The sequence below is a fragment of the Scylla paramamosain genome, chromosome 19 (genome assembly GCF_035594125.1).
Source record: "Scylla paramamosain isolate STU-SP2022 chromosome 19, ASM3559412v1, whole genome shotgun sequence".
Classification (NCBI taxonomy): domain Eukaryota; kingdom Metazoa; phylum Arthropoda; class Malacostraca; order Decapoda; family Portunidae; genus Scylla; species Scylla paramamosain.
The window spans coordinates 2,017,501-2,034,017 of NC_087169.1; the positions used below are offsets into that span (position 1 = coordinate 2,017,501).

Sequence of the window (16,517 nt, forward strand, 5' to 3'; positions counted from 1 at the left end):
AAGGCGAGGTTGAAGCGGTTAAATTTACATTCTCTAGAGACGTAGGTTAAGAGGGAACCTGATAGAAGTCTTTAAGTGGTATAAGGGTTATAACAAGGGAGATGTAAGCAAAATTCTTAGGATCAGCAACCAGGGTAGAACAAGAAATAACGGGTTCAAGCTTGAAAAATTTAGGTTTAGGAAAGAGATAGGAAAAAATTGGTTCTCAAATAGAGTGGTAGATGAGTGGAACAGACTCAGTAATCATGTTGTTAGTGCTAGGACACTAGAGAGCTTTAAGAGAAGATTAGACAAGCTTATGGATGGGGATAACAGATGGAAATAGGTAGGTGTGTTTCATACAGGGACTGCCACGTGTAAGCCAGGTCGCTTCTTGCAGCTTCCCTTATTTCTTATGTTCTTATGTTCTACTGGTGCTGCTGCTCCTCCTCCTCCTCCTCCTACTACTACTAGTACTACTACTACTACTACTACTACTACTACTACTACTACTACTACTACTACTACTAGTAATAATAATAATAGATTTACTACTATTAGGAGGAGGATGCACAGGTGGAGGAGGATGGAGAGAGAGAGAGAGAGAGAGAGAGAGAGAGAGAGAGAGAGAGAGAGAGAGAGAGAGAGAGAGAGAGAGAGAGAGAGAGAGAGAGAGAGAGAGCAGGCAAACAACTGTGTGTGTGTGTGTGTTATAAGAAGACAAGTGGCATTACAAAGCACGTAATTTACCGACAAGCATTGCACGACAACATTACTGCGGTGATTAAAAGTACTCCTGTAAAATGCTACGTGGCATCATACAAGCCAGGCAGGAGAGCAGCGAGGCCCAGCGACCTTGAAAACAGCTGACTGACTCACGAGAGAGAGAGAGAGAGAGAGAGAGAGAGAGAGAGAGAGAGAGAGAGAGAGAGAGAGAGAGAGAGAGAGAGAGAGAGAGAGAGATTGCACTGTAAGATTTTTTATTTGTTATTTCTGTGAATAAATTACGGTGTCCATGGATAATATTTTTATCTGTAATCCTACACACACACACACACACACACACACACACACACACACACTAATAATAATAATAATAATAATAATAATAATAATAATAATAATAATAATAATAATAATAATAATGACAATAATGAAAATAATAAAAAAATATGAATCAAGGAATGACGGTAAAGCGGACAGGGAGGCTTGCAAGGAAGTAGTAGTAGTAGTAGTAGTAGTAACAGTAGTCATAATAATAGTAGTAATAGTAGTAGTAGTAGTAGTAGTAGTAGTAGTAGTAGTAGTAGTAATAGTAGTAGTAGTAGTCAAAATAGTAGTAAGAGTAGTCGTAATAATAATAATAATAATAGTCGTAGTAGTACTAGTAGAAGTAGTAGTAGTAACAGTTATCGTAATAATAGTAGTAGTAGTAGTATTAGTAGTAGTAGTAGAACTAATATTAGTAATAGTAGTAGAAGTAGAAGTAGAACGAGTATTAGTATTAGTAGTATTAGTAGTAGTAGCAGCAGTAGTAACAGAAGTAATTGTAGTGGCACTAGTAATTGTAGTAGTAGTAGTAGTAGTAGTAGTAGTAGTTGTAGTAGCAGCATTTAGGTAGAGCGAGTGTGAGGTGCGGTTCACACCAGCCAGTCACTGTCACCGCTGTTCGTGACGTCATGAGTGGGGAGGAGGGGGCGAGGAGAGCAGCTCCTGTGTGGGCGGCGGAAAGGAGAAAGGAGCGTGAGGCGAGTGGGGGCCAGAAGGAGTGGATGGTGGGTGGGGGGCGGAAGGGGAGGATGGCAGGCGGGGAGCGAGAAGGAGTGGGTTGCTGGTAGGGGCCTGGCAGGAGTGGGTGGCGAATGGCGGTTAGGAAGGAGTGAGTTGAAGGGAGGGGGGAAGGAGTGGGAGGGGGTAAGGGCAGGAAGGCGTGCTTCTCCTCCTCCTCTTCTCTTCTCCTTGTGTCCTTCCACTTCTTCTTTCTTTTTTTTCTTCTTTTTGCTTTTCCCTCTTATCCCTCTATACTATAACAAATGTTAAAGGTACGAAGTTGCTATGATGTGTGTGTGTAAAATAATAATAATAATAAACGGTTTATTATTTAGGCAGTTGACAAACTGAAAATGTACATAGGGGATGGGGAAAAACTTAACATTAATCCTAACGGTAAGACTAATCTAGGAGGGAAATACTATTGATTGATGGCTCGTGTGTGTGTGTGTGTGTGTGACAGGAGAATAACCCTTAATAGAAGGGAGGGGTTTGGTGAGGTCACGAGAGCAGGTGGAGTGGTCAGGTCATCTGAAGGTTCATGCTCTATTTCTGCTCCAGCCTCCTGTCCTGCACTGACGGACGGTCTGGTCAGTTGCTTCTCTGACTTCACCACAGGCGCGAAAATTTTATCCCTCTTCGTGGTAAGGTTGTCAGCATGGGACAGGGAGGCCACGACACTAGAACCTGGGACCAGTCACAACACTGTTCGCTGGTGGATAACAAGAGATGACAAAACAGGAAATCTGAAGGACTTTCCTAAGTATTCAATATGCAATTTTTTTTTTTTTTTTATCATATAGTAAAGTTGAGTCACATGACCTGGGCCAACAATGAACAATGATCAGGGTTTTAACGTTCCCGCCGTGAACAATGAGGGCAGCACACGTATAGAATGATGGCAGTGTGCTCTTATGAATGAATGGTTGAGGCGAGGGGCGAGGGCCAACGAGGCATTCTCAGGTGAAGTAGGCCACTGGCTTGGGCTGAGGCTAGGTTGGGGCGACCATGGCTGCCTGGAGGAGGCATGGGTACTCATTCATTCATAACACACTGACAGAGAGAGAGAGAGAGAGAGAGAGAGAGAGAGAGAGAGAGAGAGAGAGAGAGAGAGAGAGAGAGAGAGAGAGTTTGTTGATGAGTAACGTTCCTTGTGTTTTGGTAGAGAACATTTTCCAAGATACGTCTGATGTATAATTTATTTACTTTTTCATTAATCAGGTCTGGAGCCTCAAATTCATGGTTTTCATTATTAATGTGTCACGATTTTAAACAAGCTGCTTGAAAGTACTTGTGTAATTAATACAAAATGTCTAAGAGGTCGGAACATAGAAATACTTGTAATTCAGTTATAGTTGCGTGAAGTGTCCAGCTGTATTGTGTTGTGTTTTGCAACATTGCCTTGTGTTACGTTACAATGCAGCCAGAAGACCTGACAGACGCGCATCATGCAGGCTGCACAGGAAGGCAACCAACAACAGTGAAAAATGCGATAAAATTTCGGGAATGACTTGAGGTGGACGTGCCCGTAGGCACACTCCATACCAATTAAGCTGCCCTGTTCAGTACTCACCGAGCTGCTCAACGCCTCGCCACTCACACCCACTGCTACCTTCCTAACTCTCGTGGTCTTCAATGTACGTCACTGTCCATTGACGGCACAAATACATAATCACACACCTCTCCCACCCCTTAAACACGAACTGCCAACCACAAGGCAGCCAGCAGTTCTCTGTTATATAAATATTTGTTTTCTCTAAACAGTAATGATTGATTTTTTTTAATATAATAAAAATATTTTTTTTGTGATGAAAAATATTACATATGAACTGTAAATGAAGACCATATTAGTAACCTACGTGAATGGTTTTATGGATTAGGCTACATTTGCTACAAGTTATCAATCCATTGATAACTTTGTTTGCATTATGGGTTTTTATGCATCTTTTTTTTTCTTTTCCTAATCAATCTTATTTTGACTTTACCTTCATATTATATTGGCAAGCCAAGAAAATGTTCAAAATGTCGACATGATCCGCCGCTAGTCATCTCGTTTCCTTTTTTTTTTCCTTCTTCTTCTTATGCGTCTTACAGGTATATTCTTCTTATTCTTTTGTTAAAAAAAAAATAAAAGAAAAAGAAAACACAATTTCATGATATATAAATGTGAAAAGACGAATGATTATAAATGATATTTGCTATTATCGTACACCGAACGCGGGACAAGGCGGGTGTGCGCAGCAGCTTGCCAAACGTGTTCCTGTGTTTTCTTGCTCGAAGTGTTGACGTGCCGTGACCCTGACGAAGGGAAGAGTGTGCCAGTGTTGAGGGACAGACGAGGCGTCGTGCACTGGTGAGTAGCGCCTGTTCTGGTGTGCGGGGAGAGGCAGACTCCGGAGTGTGAGAGCCACGGTCGCCTGCTGCAGCATCACGCTGACACACCAAACTAGACATTGTAATGATAAGTAGTGTCACATTTCATGATGACACAGATTATGACCTTTGCAATCGTACACCCTGCTGCAGCTAGCCTAACTCGTCCCTCACCACTCTGCCCCTGGCCCTGCCCGACACACCACCCCTGTCATGTCACAAGGAACTTACTTTCTCCCTTTTATTTAATTAGACACTTTGTGTAAAGCAGTTTAAGGTTTGTTCCTTAAAAAGTGGCTGGCCCAAGTGAAAGTTGAAGTTTCGTGTTTTATCGATAGTTACTGTGGAAAATAATGAGATGGGTCACTCCTCGCTTGCAAGCATACCAGCTAGTTGTGTAAGCAATCAAGTCAAGTATTTAACAGCCATGGAGACACTGTGTCACACCTCTCGCCTTGTGTTACAAAATTAACACTAAAGAAAAAATAATAAAAGTCACGAGTGGAAGGCAAGTGTCTCACCATGGACACGGAAAGGTGACCTCACATCTGCACAATAGTGTCTCTCTCTCTCTCTCTCTCTCTCTCTCTCTCTCTCTCTCTCTCTCTCTCTCTCTCTCTCTCTCTCTCTCAACACACATGCACATCAAAAATGTCATTCATTGAAATGTCACCATTGCATTTTTTTTAGCCCTATTTCAAGCTGCTGCTTATTTTTGTCTTTCGTTAAACTTCCATGATAACTTGCTGTCAAATGAAAACTTTGTGTTCTTTCAAGAATTACAAGAAGAAAAGAAGAAACAGAGAGAGAGAGAGAGAGAGAGAGAGAGAGAGAGAGAGAGAGAGAGAGAGAGAGAGAGAGAGAGAGAGAGAGAGAGAGAGTGTTAGTATGAGTGAAGAGTGGTGTTTGACGTACACCTGATGCGAGACGGAAAGTGAAGAGATGAAGGGCGGTGAAGGATACGAGAGGGGAAGTAGAAGGTCGTGTGTGATGAAACAGGATGTACGTTGCCTTAATAATAAATGGAATGTATTTGATTTTTCCTTCCGTGCGTAATTCTCCTCAGAAAAATATGTCTTCAGAAAATATTTGCCAGTGGAAATTCGAGTGAGAAGTTTAGTAATCGCTCTCGGGCAGAAACTGTACCTTTGTTTTGTAATGAAATGGTACAGCTTGTGTGAGGCCATCATGGAAAATATGTAGCTTTGTGTTCAGTCTTTCCATTTAAGAATATCCGCGCCATGTCAATATTGCCCATTATTAAATATTAACATCATCTTAGAGTTAATGAAACATTGTAAAAAACAGACAGATGAATGTAGATTTCAACTTAAAATGAAGTCAATGGTTTTCAAGACTGTTTATATGATTCTAGCGATAGTTTAGCAAGGATATCACCAGAAAAGAAAATGCCCTTGAGAGCTTGGCAATTGATCCCTGTGGCACTCCTGATGATTGGCAAAAGATTATGACATTCGCTGTAGGAGTGTTTGGGTAGTGTCACATGATGAAGGAATCTCTCTCTCTCTTTCTCTCTCTCTCTCTCTCTCTCTCTCTCTCTCTCTCTCTCTCTCTCTCTCTCTCTCTCTCTCTCTCTCTCTCTCTCTCTCTCTCTCTCTCTCTCTCTAATGATTGGCAAGTGTATAACAACAGCATCGCCTCCCACAAGACACTCGCTGTAGGATTTGCCAGACTCGTGTGTGTGTGTTTGTATTAGTTGTGTTCGGTGTGGTGTTTGTTGATGGAGGGCAGTGAGGCTGTGGTGCCTTAGCGAAACAGTTCCTTGCCTTTCCAGTGTTAAGTAAACACGCTTCTCTTTGCTAACATACAACACATCCTCCAGCAATGTAGATATTCCACCTTCAGTCTCTAGTCTTTACCGCCTCATAGAGTCTACCAAGGTACGCTGAGCCTCATCCTTTGCAGTAGACTGAATCATTCACTTATTGACGTAACTCTTTGTCTAGAGTTGAAGTGCTAAAGTGTGTCTCCCCGCTGTCTTCCCTCAGAACGCTATGCAAGTGACACCAAGAGCAGGTTGTCTCGCGGCGTCTGTTCTGCTGCTATTTGTATCTTCACCAGCCTCACAGCGGGCGCTCCTAACCTGCTAACTGTCTCCCCCACTCCAGCGGCTTCCTGTCCATCATGCCAGGTGTCTCATTCACTCACACCTGACGCACGGAATCGGGGAAGCGTAGACACGCAGCTCAAGCTCAGCACTCCACGCTCTGTTCACTATTACCTGCTTCCATTTACCTCCTACATTTCTCGTCCTCTTTTCCAGCACACACACACACACACACACACACACACACACACACACACACACACACACACACACACACACACACACACACACACACACACACACACACACATTACTTGCTTTCTTTCTTTCTCTGCTCCGTTGTTGCAATTTTTTTCTCTCTCTCTCTCTCTGTAACACTATTTACCTTGTAAATGGAAGAGAGAGAGAGAGAGAGAGAGAGAGAGAGAGAGAGAGAGAGAGAGAGAGAGAGAGAGAGAGAGAGAGAGAGAGAGAGAGAGAGAGAGAGAGAGAGAGAGAGAGAGATATGGGTTAATAGGGTAAAACAAATGATGAAGAGAGTGGGTCATTAATAAGGTAGGAGATAAGGAAAGGGTATTTATGGAGATTAATGCAATGGTAGAGGGGCACCAAGTGTGTGTGTGTGTGTGTGTGTGTGTGTGTGTGTGTGTGTGTGTGTGTGTGTGTGTGTGTGTGCTTCGTATGAGCTTGTATTTCACACTAAAGTTTTTCTTCTTATTATTTTTGTTTATTTATTTATTTTTTTGCATTTATAATAAAAAAAAAATGTATACAAAGTATTCATAGATTTGCGTAATATCCAATTAACAATTTTTTTCATTTTTTTCTTTTTCTTTGTTGATATATTTAAAGTGAAGTGAAAAGTTACGTGTGAGTACTGCTAGGAAATCTCAACAAAGTGGGGCGCCTTCAGAATTTGGGTGGAGCCGCGTGTAGGCCAGGAACGAACCTTACCTGGCGTCTCTCACACAGACCTTGCACATGACACGCCTGGTATATCTGTGGCTGCAAACCGCCGTGAGGAGGCCAAGGTGCACTACAGACTTAAAGATGTGGTGACCTCACTCATATCATTCCTGCAAAACTTCCATGCACTTTTTTCCTGTTTTCTCAGGAACGGCTGGTGGGAGTGTTGGATGGGGGGGGGGGGGGGAGCTCCACTTCATCCCAAGGAAGCCGACAAAAATGTCTCCCCTTCTTTCCTTTCCTCTCCCCCTGTCCTTTGCTTGTCAATCAAAAGTGTTGTGCTGAGGCAGCCAGCGTGCCGGGGCTGGGTGAGGAGGCTGTGTCCTCGAGGCGGCAGCAGGCAAGGGCTTGGCGCGGGGCGGGGAGCCGTGATGGCATTGTCACCGCCATTAATATGGACGGACTACGGGCTGTCCTGTTAACCAAAATAACAAGGTACTCGCCGAGCTGCTCCTCTCCTCCCAGACACTATAAAGCAGGCAAACCACCACCACCACCACCACCACCACCACCACCACCTCATCCCTCCCTACCAGTCCTCTCCATCCTCCATCACCGGTCTTGTTCAGCTCACATCGAATTAGCTTTTTTTTTTTTTTTTTTTTTAATCGTATTTACAGTTCGGGAACCTCCGCTTGGTTCTCTCTCTCTCTCTCTCTCTCTCTCTCTCTCTCTCTCTCTCTCTCTCTCTCTCTCTCTCTCTCTCTCCTACACACACAGACGCACACACAAAGCCATTACTCCTTAACTATCGGAAATCTTGGGTTGCAGGTCCTTCTTGATATGAATTAAGTCATGAGGCAGTGATGAACCCAGGCCGCGGTGTGAATGGAGTCCCGCAGTGCCAATAACGGCGGCACCACCTCCCACACTGCCACTATTTCTGCCGCGGCGGGCCAACGCTATCCTTTGGGAATGAACACTCACTCTAAATTGGTTTCCGGAAATTGCAACGACCAATTGTTCTTTTGTGGTGGCGGCGTGGTAAGGGCGACGGGGGTGCACGATGTGACGCCTCAGCCAGCGCGGCGCCGCAGGGTGGGGCGGGGCGGGGGGGCGCCATTTTGTAGTGAGGCCAGTTCTAGGGGAGGCTGCGGCTAAACTGGTTAGGTCCATTGTGTGTGTTGCCTGCTTTTTTTGGTGCATGGTAGTGTGTGTGTGTGTGTGTGTGTGTGTGTGTGTGTGTGTGTGTGTGTGTACTTAATTGCTGTACTTAATTGCAGTATCTCTCCATCACACAGTGCAGTCTTAATGACAACCTGTAGCAGCGTTAGTGTGGCCACCACAATCCAGCCAGGCAGTGCAGTGTGCACAGATCTGTCATCAGTTTTAACACTTGGTTTGATCAACTAACAGCTCTTCCATTCACGCAGACCTCACGTCTGTCCCACATTACACAACTTGCTCTCTCTTGTAAATACTGACACCAACCAATTCCTGCTCACATAATCTCTCTCTCTCTCTCTCTCTCTCTCTCTCTCTCTCTCTCTCTCTCTCTCTCTCTCTCTCTCTCTCTCTCTCTCTGTCATGCATTACATTTCACAATATAGTTTTCGTACTGTACCATCCCAGCCTGTCTCATTTTTACCACACAAATTAATACAAATGTCAGTAACCTGATCCTGGATATCAAGGTTATACCGCCACACCACTAAGACCTCCACACACTCACTCCATCACCAATCCACACCAAGATTCTTCCCCGAGAGATGCCTCCCCTATGTTCTACCTCAAGACCTAAGGCGCTCTGCATTCCCTTCTTTGGAATGTGTTGTTGCCCACTCAAGCTGCTCTCGTTTCAATATATTTCCACCTCAGTTATACTTCCTCCCTTATACATACAAAGATAAAGAGAACTTACATTATGAAGAGAATAATACTACATGATATAAAATTAGTAACTGAGCCTTATACTAACTTATTACCATTAACAAGGATAATGTCTGAAACGCAGGTAAACGGAACACGGTGGACACCAAGAAAACGTGTTCCTTTTCAAGGTAAACTCGGCCAATAACATGATAGTTATCCTGTCTATTTACTTGTGTCTTTGTCTTCCCCTGCCTCTCACCCTCTCTATCTTTCCCGTGATATTCAGCAGTGCGCAAAGAGAAGAGCGGGAGAAAAGAAAGTAATCGTTTTCTTCTCTTGTTTATATGCTGTGGCTTTGGTCAAGGCTAAAAGTAAAAGCAAAAGAGACCACTGAGGTGCCAGCTCTATAAGAAGACACAATTAAGGAAAGCAAGTCCGAAGCTCCGGTGTGAAGTGTCGTGACGCCCTGCCTGCTCATAAGGGCACGGCGGGTAAGCAGGTGGTGGCAAGCATGCTGTATTTCTTGCCTCCCTCCCTTTGTAATCATCGCCCGCCTGCTGCTGTCGCTCCACGCACTCGAAGGGGAGGCAAGGAGGGCGAGGCTCGTGATGGGTATTGAGACAGTTATTTCCCACAGCTATTAAGAGGAGATGAGTTGTTGATCGTTAGCGGCAGGCGAGTGGAGATGAGTGCTGCTCTGGCGTGACGGATGCTTATGAAATTACTCTAAATTTGACACCGCACGTAATTATGATGTAGGTTTCCGCCCCACCCCACCCGCTGCTTTTTTATGTGTGTGTGTGTGTGTGTGTGTGTGTGTGTGTGTGTTTGTGTGTGTGTGTGTGTCATGTGTACGTGAGGAAGGGAGGAATTTCAATTTATATATTTTTTTACTTATTTTTTTTTATTTCAAGGGACAGTTCAGAAGGGAGAAGGCATCATGTGTGTGTGTGTGTGTGTGTGTGTGTGTGTGTGTGTGTGTGTGTGAGAACTGAATAAGGCAAGTCCCTGCTCTGCCCACAATGACAGCGGCTGCAGTACTGAAAGGAGGGAAGGAGCTAGATGTATACCAGTGAGGGAGATGAAATTGCATGGCGTGGTCTGTTCAGCTTAACTTGACGGAACCATCCTGCCATCCACGTAGCAGCCGCCTCTCACGGACATAACGATCCTGGAAAAAGAAAAAGTGATGGGGAAAAGCTGATGAAATGGAGAAGGAGATGAAAGAAGAGGAGGAGCAAGAGATGATCAAAAGCAGAGGAGGAGGTTCTCTCACTGAATTCACGAGAGATGTGTGTCATAAAGTGCAGGTGGAAGAACCTCTAGTCGTCTCGTGGCGCCGTGAAGTGCGGGATGAATGCCCTCCTGAATGGCTGAGGCACAGGAGTGGTGTTAGTGTCTCCTACTCACTGCCGCGCTGCCTCCTTATGGGCCCTCAGCGTGTGAAGCCAGAGAGAGAGAGAGAGAGCATTACAACATAGTCTGCACCAACATGGGAAGTAACTACTGACGCAAAGTTTATTACTTCACAAGCATTTGATTTTCTTTTTTTTTTTCGGTACAAGTGACAAGTGAGGCTGCGTTCCTACTTCATTACCACCACCACCACCACCACCACCACCGCTATATTCATCAAGACTCATCACCATCATTAGCAATCACCAACACGCTACGAGTACATTACCACCTCCCTTCCCAGCCTCCCTTCCCAGCCTACCTCCCAGCCAGCACACCTCTCACCCACTACCCCCTCTTCCTCACCCATTTCCTCTTCAGCTCCCTGTACCCATCTACCCGCACACACGCATGCACCCACCCATCCAAACACACACACACACACACACACACACACACACCATTCCATAACCTCTCGTACGCTGTGCTCAATATTTCCATGCAGACCAACCCAGCAGCCTCACATCCATCTCTCGCTTCATGGATTACATAGAAAAATAGTTGCTGAACACGGATTTGTCTTATCTAGCCATGTATTGGACAGTTAGCTCGTTTGCCACTTATCGGTTGAGGGAAGGAGGGAGGGAGGGAGGAAGGGATGGCTGGTTATATTCAGTGTGTGTTGGTTCGTGTTTCCGCAAGTTTAGTTTTATGACAGTGGGGAAAGTGTAGGAAATGGAAAAAAAATAAAGGAAATCACAAATCTGGCTGCCCCTCCGCCCTCCTGCTCTCTCTCTCTCTCTCTCCCTCTCTCTCTCTATCTCATCGTTACATCGTTGTTCAGTGTTGCAGTAAACAAAAAAAAAATGTAGTAACTAGGGAAGCAAATAGACCGAGGACGAGAGAGAGAGAGAGAGAGAGAGAGAGAGAGAGAGAGAGAGAGAGAGAGAGAGAGAGAGAGAGAGAGGCCATAGAAACAGGAAATGAACAAATAACAAGCTAAATCAACTACTTCTATATTTTTACCACACACACACACACACACACACACACACACACACACACGCACGTAATGGACATATACCACAATGAAAGAACAGACCACAACCACCGTCACCACCACCACCACCACCACCACCACCACCATCAGTATAAGGGAGAAGGGTAATGACGCTGAACTGAAGTATTAATGTCGCATAAGGGGAAGGTCAACTTTTATTTCCTATTTTCCTCGTCTCTCCGCTCAGTGGGCTTGAGTCTGTTGCTCGACTCTAGCACGACGGTGGCAGAGGAGCAGGCGGGAGGGAATAACAGGAAATGAAGGGGAATATCAGGCATAAAACGAATGACGAATTAGAGGAAATGACGAAATTGAGAGTTGGACAAATGATAAATAGAGGAATATGAGAGAGAGAGAGAGAGAGAGAGAGAGAGAGAGAGAGAGAGAGAGAGAGAGAGAGAGAGAGAGAGAGAGAGAGAGAGAAGAATTGCGGAAAATAATTCAGTGTGTGTTCGCCGAGAGAATAAAATGTCATTTTCTGAGATACAATGCCAGTGCTACTCTCTCTCTCTCTCTCTCTCTCTCTCTCTCTCTCTCTCTCTCTCTCTCTCTCTCTCTCTCTCTCTCTCTCTCTCTCTCTCTCTCTCTCCGTGATCTCACACAGCCTTCATTTTTACACTTAAAACTTTGGTCTGTCACGCAGCACTGTCACACAATCAAAAGCCTTTCCGCGCTCCTCGGACTCAGCGCTGCCGAGTTACTCAAAACTCTGATGCGCCGCGAGTATTATATATGAAACTGTACGTCTAATATATCATTTTGTGATTTTGGCCTCCTTCATCACCACCACCGCCACGACCACCACCACCTCCTCCTCCTCCTCCTCCTCCTCCTCCTCCTCCTCCTACTACTACTACTGCTACTATTGCTACTGCTACTACTACTTTTCCTGCTACTACTACTTTTTCTGCTATTACATTTTACAGTTTAGTTATATTTAACATTTTTCTCAGTAAGGGGATGCGTTAAACAGTTCTCACAAATTGTGTCAGCAAATGAATTTGGTATGCTGTCATAGAATTACTGTGGCTAATGTTTTACAGTTGATTGAGTTGGAAACGAGGCTTTCATGATTTAAAGCAGGCGTATCAGTAATCACCATCGATCATCATTATATGCAGTTATCGTCATATATAATGAATTTACTTTGTTTCCCTATTATACTGTTTTGTCCAATAGGGAAGAGCAGTTTACAGTTTACAATTACTCTGCCACGGCCACTGAATCCCTAAGATTTTTTTTTCTGTCCTGGTATCTTTACGAGTTCGGGTATTTCAGCAGTCAGTTTACGTGAACCAGTCACATATTCCAGACTTTTTTCATTTGCTAATTTCTTTTTGAGTTTGTATGGAGTGAAAGGAGAAGCCAGGACGCTTGCTGTATTGATCTTGATTTCTACAGCTCTAAAACAATAGCAAGTCCCCCTAAGTATAATCTTCTTAATCTTCTCAAAGGACAGGTCTGGACACTTCACTACTGCGTGTGTGCAGCACTAACACAACAGCACTGAACTACGTTATCTGTTAACTGCTTCAATAACGCTGCAACATGACAAGGATTGCACCGCAGGGAGGGACTCCACTGGTCGTTGCCAATGTTTATTACTTGCCAGAGGTGATTCTAAGAGTTGATGTGACGTCAGACCAAACTGTTGCGTTGCATGACTATTCCTTTTCTTGCATCCTCATCACTGTGAAGCTCAAAGCAACGCGTCACCCAGCACAGTTTCACCTTTGTTGCGAAAGCAGGTTAACCATATAACTACACTAACGGACGTGATTTCCGCGTACTAAAATGTTAATGCAGCAAAAAGTATTGTTCCTTTTTGGTATAGTGAGCCTTCTGTGCATCATGAGTGACAATGTAACGCGTGGCTGAGGTCCTGCTGTGCTTGTCGATTGGTTGACTAGTTGATTAGTTGATTGGTGTGCTTATGTGTTACTGCATTAGTTTTCTTCAGTCACTTTCATTACCATCAACACCATCTGACCTCACTCCAGGATGCACACCTAACCTTCACTTCCCTGCGTCACCTGCCCGTCTATCCCAGGCACACCCAAGCAACAGTTCTTACCACAAGTCTCTTTCGCCTGTTACTCTGCGTCTTGCCTTCCCATACATAACATCGTGTGTGACGAGGACTGTTTGGCCGTGGTAAGTCAGCAAGTTGTGCAGACATTCACCTAAACGTCTTCTGGGTGGTGTACACGCTGCCGTCTTGTGGCGCCCCGATGTGCACTGCCTCACCATGTCTGCCAAATTAATGAATAATACTTATACACTGGTAATGGACTGTATCGCTCTTGTTTTTCTAGTTAATAAATATTCCTCTTATTCTTTTTATTCTTCTTCCTCCTTCTATGTTCCTCCTTCTCCTTCTTCAATTCATCTACATCCCTCCTTCTCCTTCTCGTTCTAATTCTCCCCCTCCTCTTGGCGTCCGCTGATATGGCCCGTTGCTGTGCTTTACTCCTTATCGCCTTCCTCCGTGTGTGTGTGTGTGTGTGTGTGTGTGTGTGTGTGTGTGTGTGTGTGATGTTCTTATTGTTGTTGGTTTAGCATGAACATTCTTACAAAGAGAGAGAGAGAGAGAGAGAGAGAGAGAGAGAGAGAGAGAGAGAGAGAGAGAGAGAGAGAGAGAGAGAGAGAGAGAGAGAGAGAGAGAGAGAGAGAGAGAGAGAGGGGGGATGACCTCACTGTTAAGTATATGTGTGTGTGTGTGTGTGTGTGTGTGTGTGTGTGTGTGTGTGTGTGTGTGTGATGTTCTTATTGTTGTTGGTTTAGCATGAACATTCTTACAAAGAGAGAGAGAGAGAGAGAGAGAGAGAGAGAGAGAGAGAGAGAGAGAGAGAGGAGGGGGGATGACCTCACTGTTAAGTATGTAGAGCCCGGCATCATCGAAGCTTGGGCATCAATCAGCGTGACTTACTGCCAGTCAGCGCCACTGCATCCACTCATCACCTCATCAGCCTCGCGGTGTCTGCCATCCCACTCTTGCCTTTCTTTAATAACACCCAGCGAGGCAATCACGCTTGGTCTCGGCGTAGATCAGGCGCACATTCATCTAATCTTTCTCCTTCTGCAGCCACGCGCATCCCCCCACTCTCCTCCTTGACCTTCTCTCAGCAGCGGAGGGAAAAGGATGATAATAATACTAAAGAATATGAATTTATATTATACTCTTTTGCTCTTCCGCCTCCTCCTTCTCCTCCTCCTTCCCTTTTTTCATCCTCCTCCTTCCCCTTTTTTCTTTTCTTCGTCTTCTTCTTCTTCTTCTTCTTCTTCTTCTAATATTTTTCTCATCATCATTTTCATCACCATTGCAAAGCCAATATGATACTCTGCCTGCTATACGCTCCCTCATATAAGAGAGAGAGAGAGAGAGAGAGAGAGAGAGAGAGAGAGAGAGAGAGAGAGAGAGAGAGAGAGAGAGAGAACGGTCGGGTGGGTGGATGGGGTAGGAGGAAGGTAGGGGGGAGAGGTGGGCGAAGTAATAATGGTAATAGACCGTTTCTCAGCATAACTCTGGCCACGGAGCGAATCTGCCAAGCCGACCAAGATATGAAGTTACCTTGGGAGGCTAGTGGGCTTAGGAGGGAGGGAGGGAGGGTGGGTGTGAAGGGAGATTGGGAGGAATAAATGGACGGGAAGGGAATAAAAGGAAGAATGTGGTGTAAGGGAGACGTGATAAGTGGTAGGGTGAAAAACACACACAGAGAGAGAGAGAGAGAGAGAGAGAGAGAGAGAGAGAGAGAGAGAGAGAGAGAGAGAGAGAGAGAGAGAGAGAGAGAGAGAGAGAGAGAAAATTAATAAAGGTGAATAGATAGCATTGTTACATTAGTCAATCGATTCTGTTTCATTCTCTTTGTTTCTTTCTCTCTCACCTTCATCACCATCATTAATACCACCATTACCACCATCATCATCATAACCACCACCACTATAACCACCAACAAAACTACCATTACCACTTCGCGTTCTCTTTCACACACACACACACACACACACACATACACACACACACACACAATGTATATATTCTGTTTCCATGTCATTAGTGGAACACTGATTTCCCCGCTGGCGGGTGGCTGGCGGTGGGTGGATAGGCGAATGGTTGGCTACTGTAGGTGGTAGGTGAGGTGAGGGGTCTAGGATAGATTGGAGACATGCGAGTGGAATAAAAAAAAAAAAAAACGGTAGAATTATTCATTAAGGTAGTGAGGGACGTGCAGGGCAGGGTGGGCCACAAGAGTTTAATTACACTAATCAGGGTGGGCGGTCGATGCCTTGGCGGCGTGAGTGGTGGCTGGAGAAACTGTGATGAGTGGGAAGCGGCCAGCTGATTAGGCCAGGCAGGGAAGGGAAGAAAAGAACGAAGATGTTGAGAGAGAGAGAGAGAGAGAGAGAGAGAGAGAGAGAGAGAGAGAGAGAGAGAGGAGAGAGAGAGGAGAGAGAGAGAGAGAGAGAGAGAGAGAGAGAGAGAGAGAAAATGAGTGTGTGTGTGTGTGTGGACAGACGTAGCTTCATATATGCATTGTGTTTACCAGTAGCTGCTGACACATTTATTATAAGTCAGTGTTAATAAGAAAGCTCTGAGACACACGGCCTTTCATCAGGAGTCATTAGCCAGTCCCTCGCTGAAGTGGGCTTTATCTAGGCGTGTGATGCATGTGACACTCAGCTCTTCAGTCACAAGTTGACGGTGTTCTTTTGGGAGCACTGAATGATTATTTAATGTCTAAGTCCATTATGCTTTGCTCTTCTGTTGGACCGGTTGACTGTTGAATGTCTAAGCTGAAGTTATTTTCGCCGATGCTCGCTGGATGGACTTTGTTGTATTGGGACATAATATCTGCTGAGTGTCGGCACAGTATTTTGATCTTGTGTGATTAGGTTACCTTCGTTATGCTAATGGTCGCATTCTTCCTGTGGTTCAGTTTGTCTTTGCTGTGTGGTGATGGTGGCGATGATGGTTTCTGTCACAATTACCAACATTTTCTTCGCTTGGCCGGAGTGTCGTCTCCAAATCAAGCATGCCATCACCACTATTTAGCGATGTCAGGTTGTTTTAATATTAACTTCGTCTGACATTTT

The 16,517-nt window shown here is 44.8% G+C and overlaps 1 long non-coding RNA gene across 1 annotated transcript; it reads left to right on the forward strand.

Annotated features, from left to right (window-relative positions):
• Nucleotides 1–3,975: 3,975 nt before the first annotated feature.
• LOC135110032 (uncharacterized) lies at nt 3,976–13,932 on the forward strand. Its single transcript, XR_010273048.1, has 3 exons — nt 3,976–4,102; nt 7,305–7,591; nt 13,424–13,932. It is a non-coding gene; the product is annotated as an uncharacterized LOC135110032 (long non-coding RNA).
• The last annotated feature ends 2,585 nt before the right edge of the window (nt 13,933–16,517 follow it).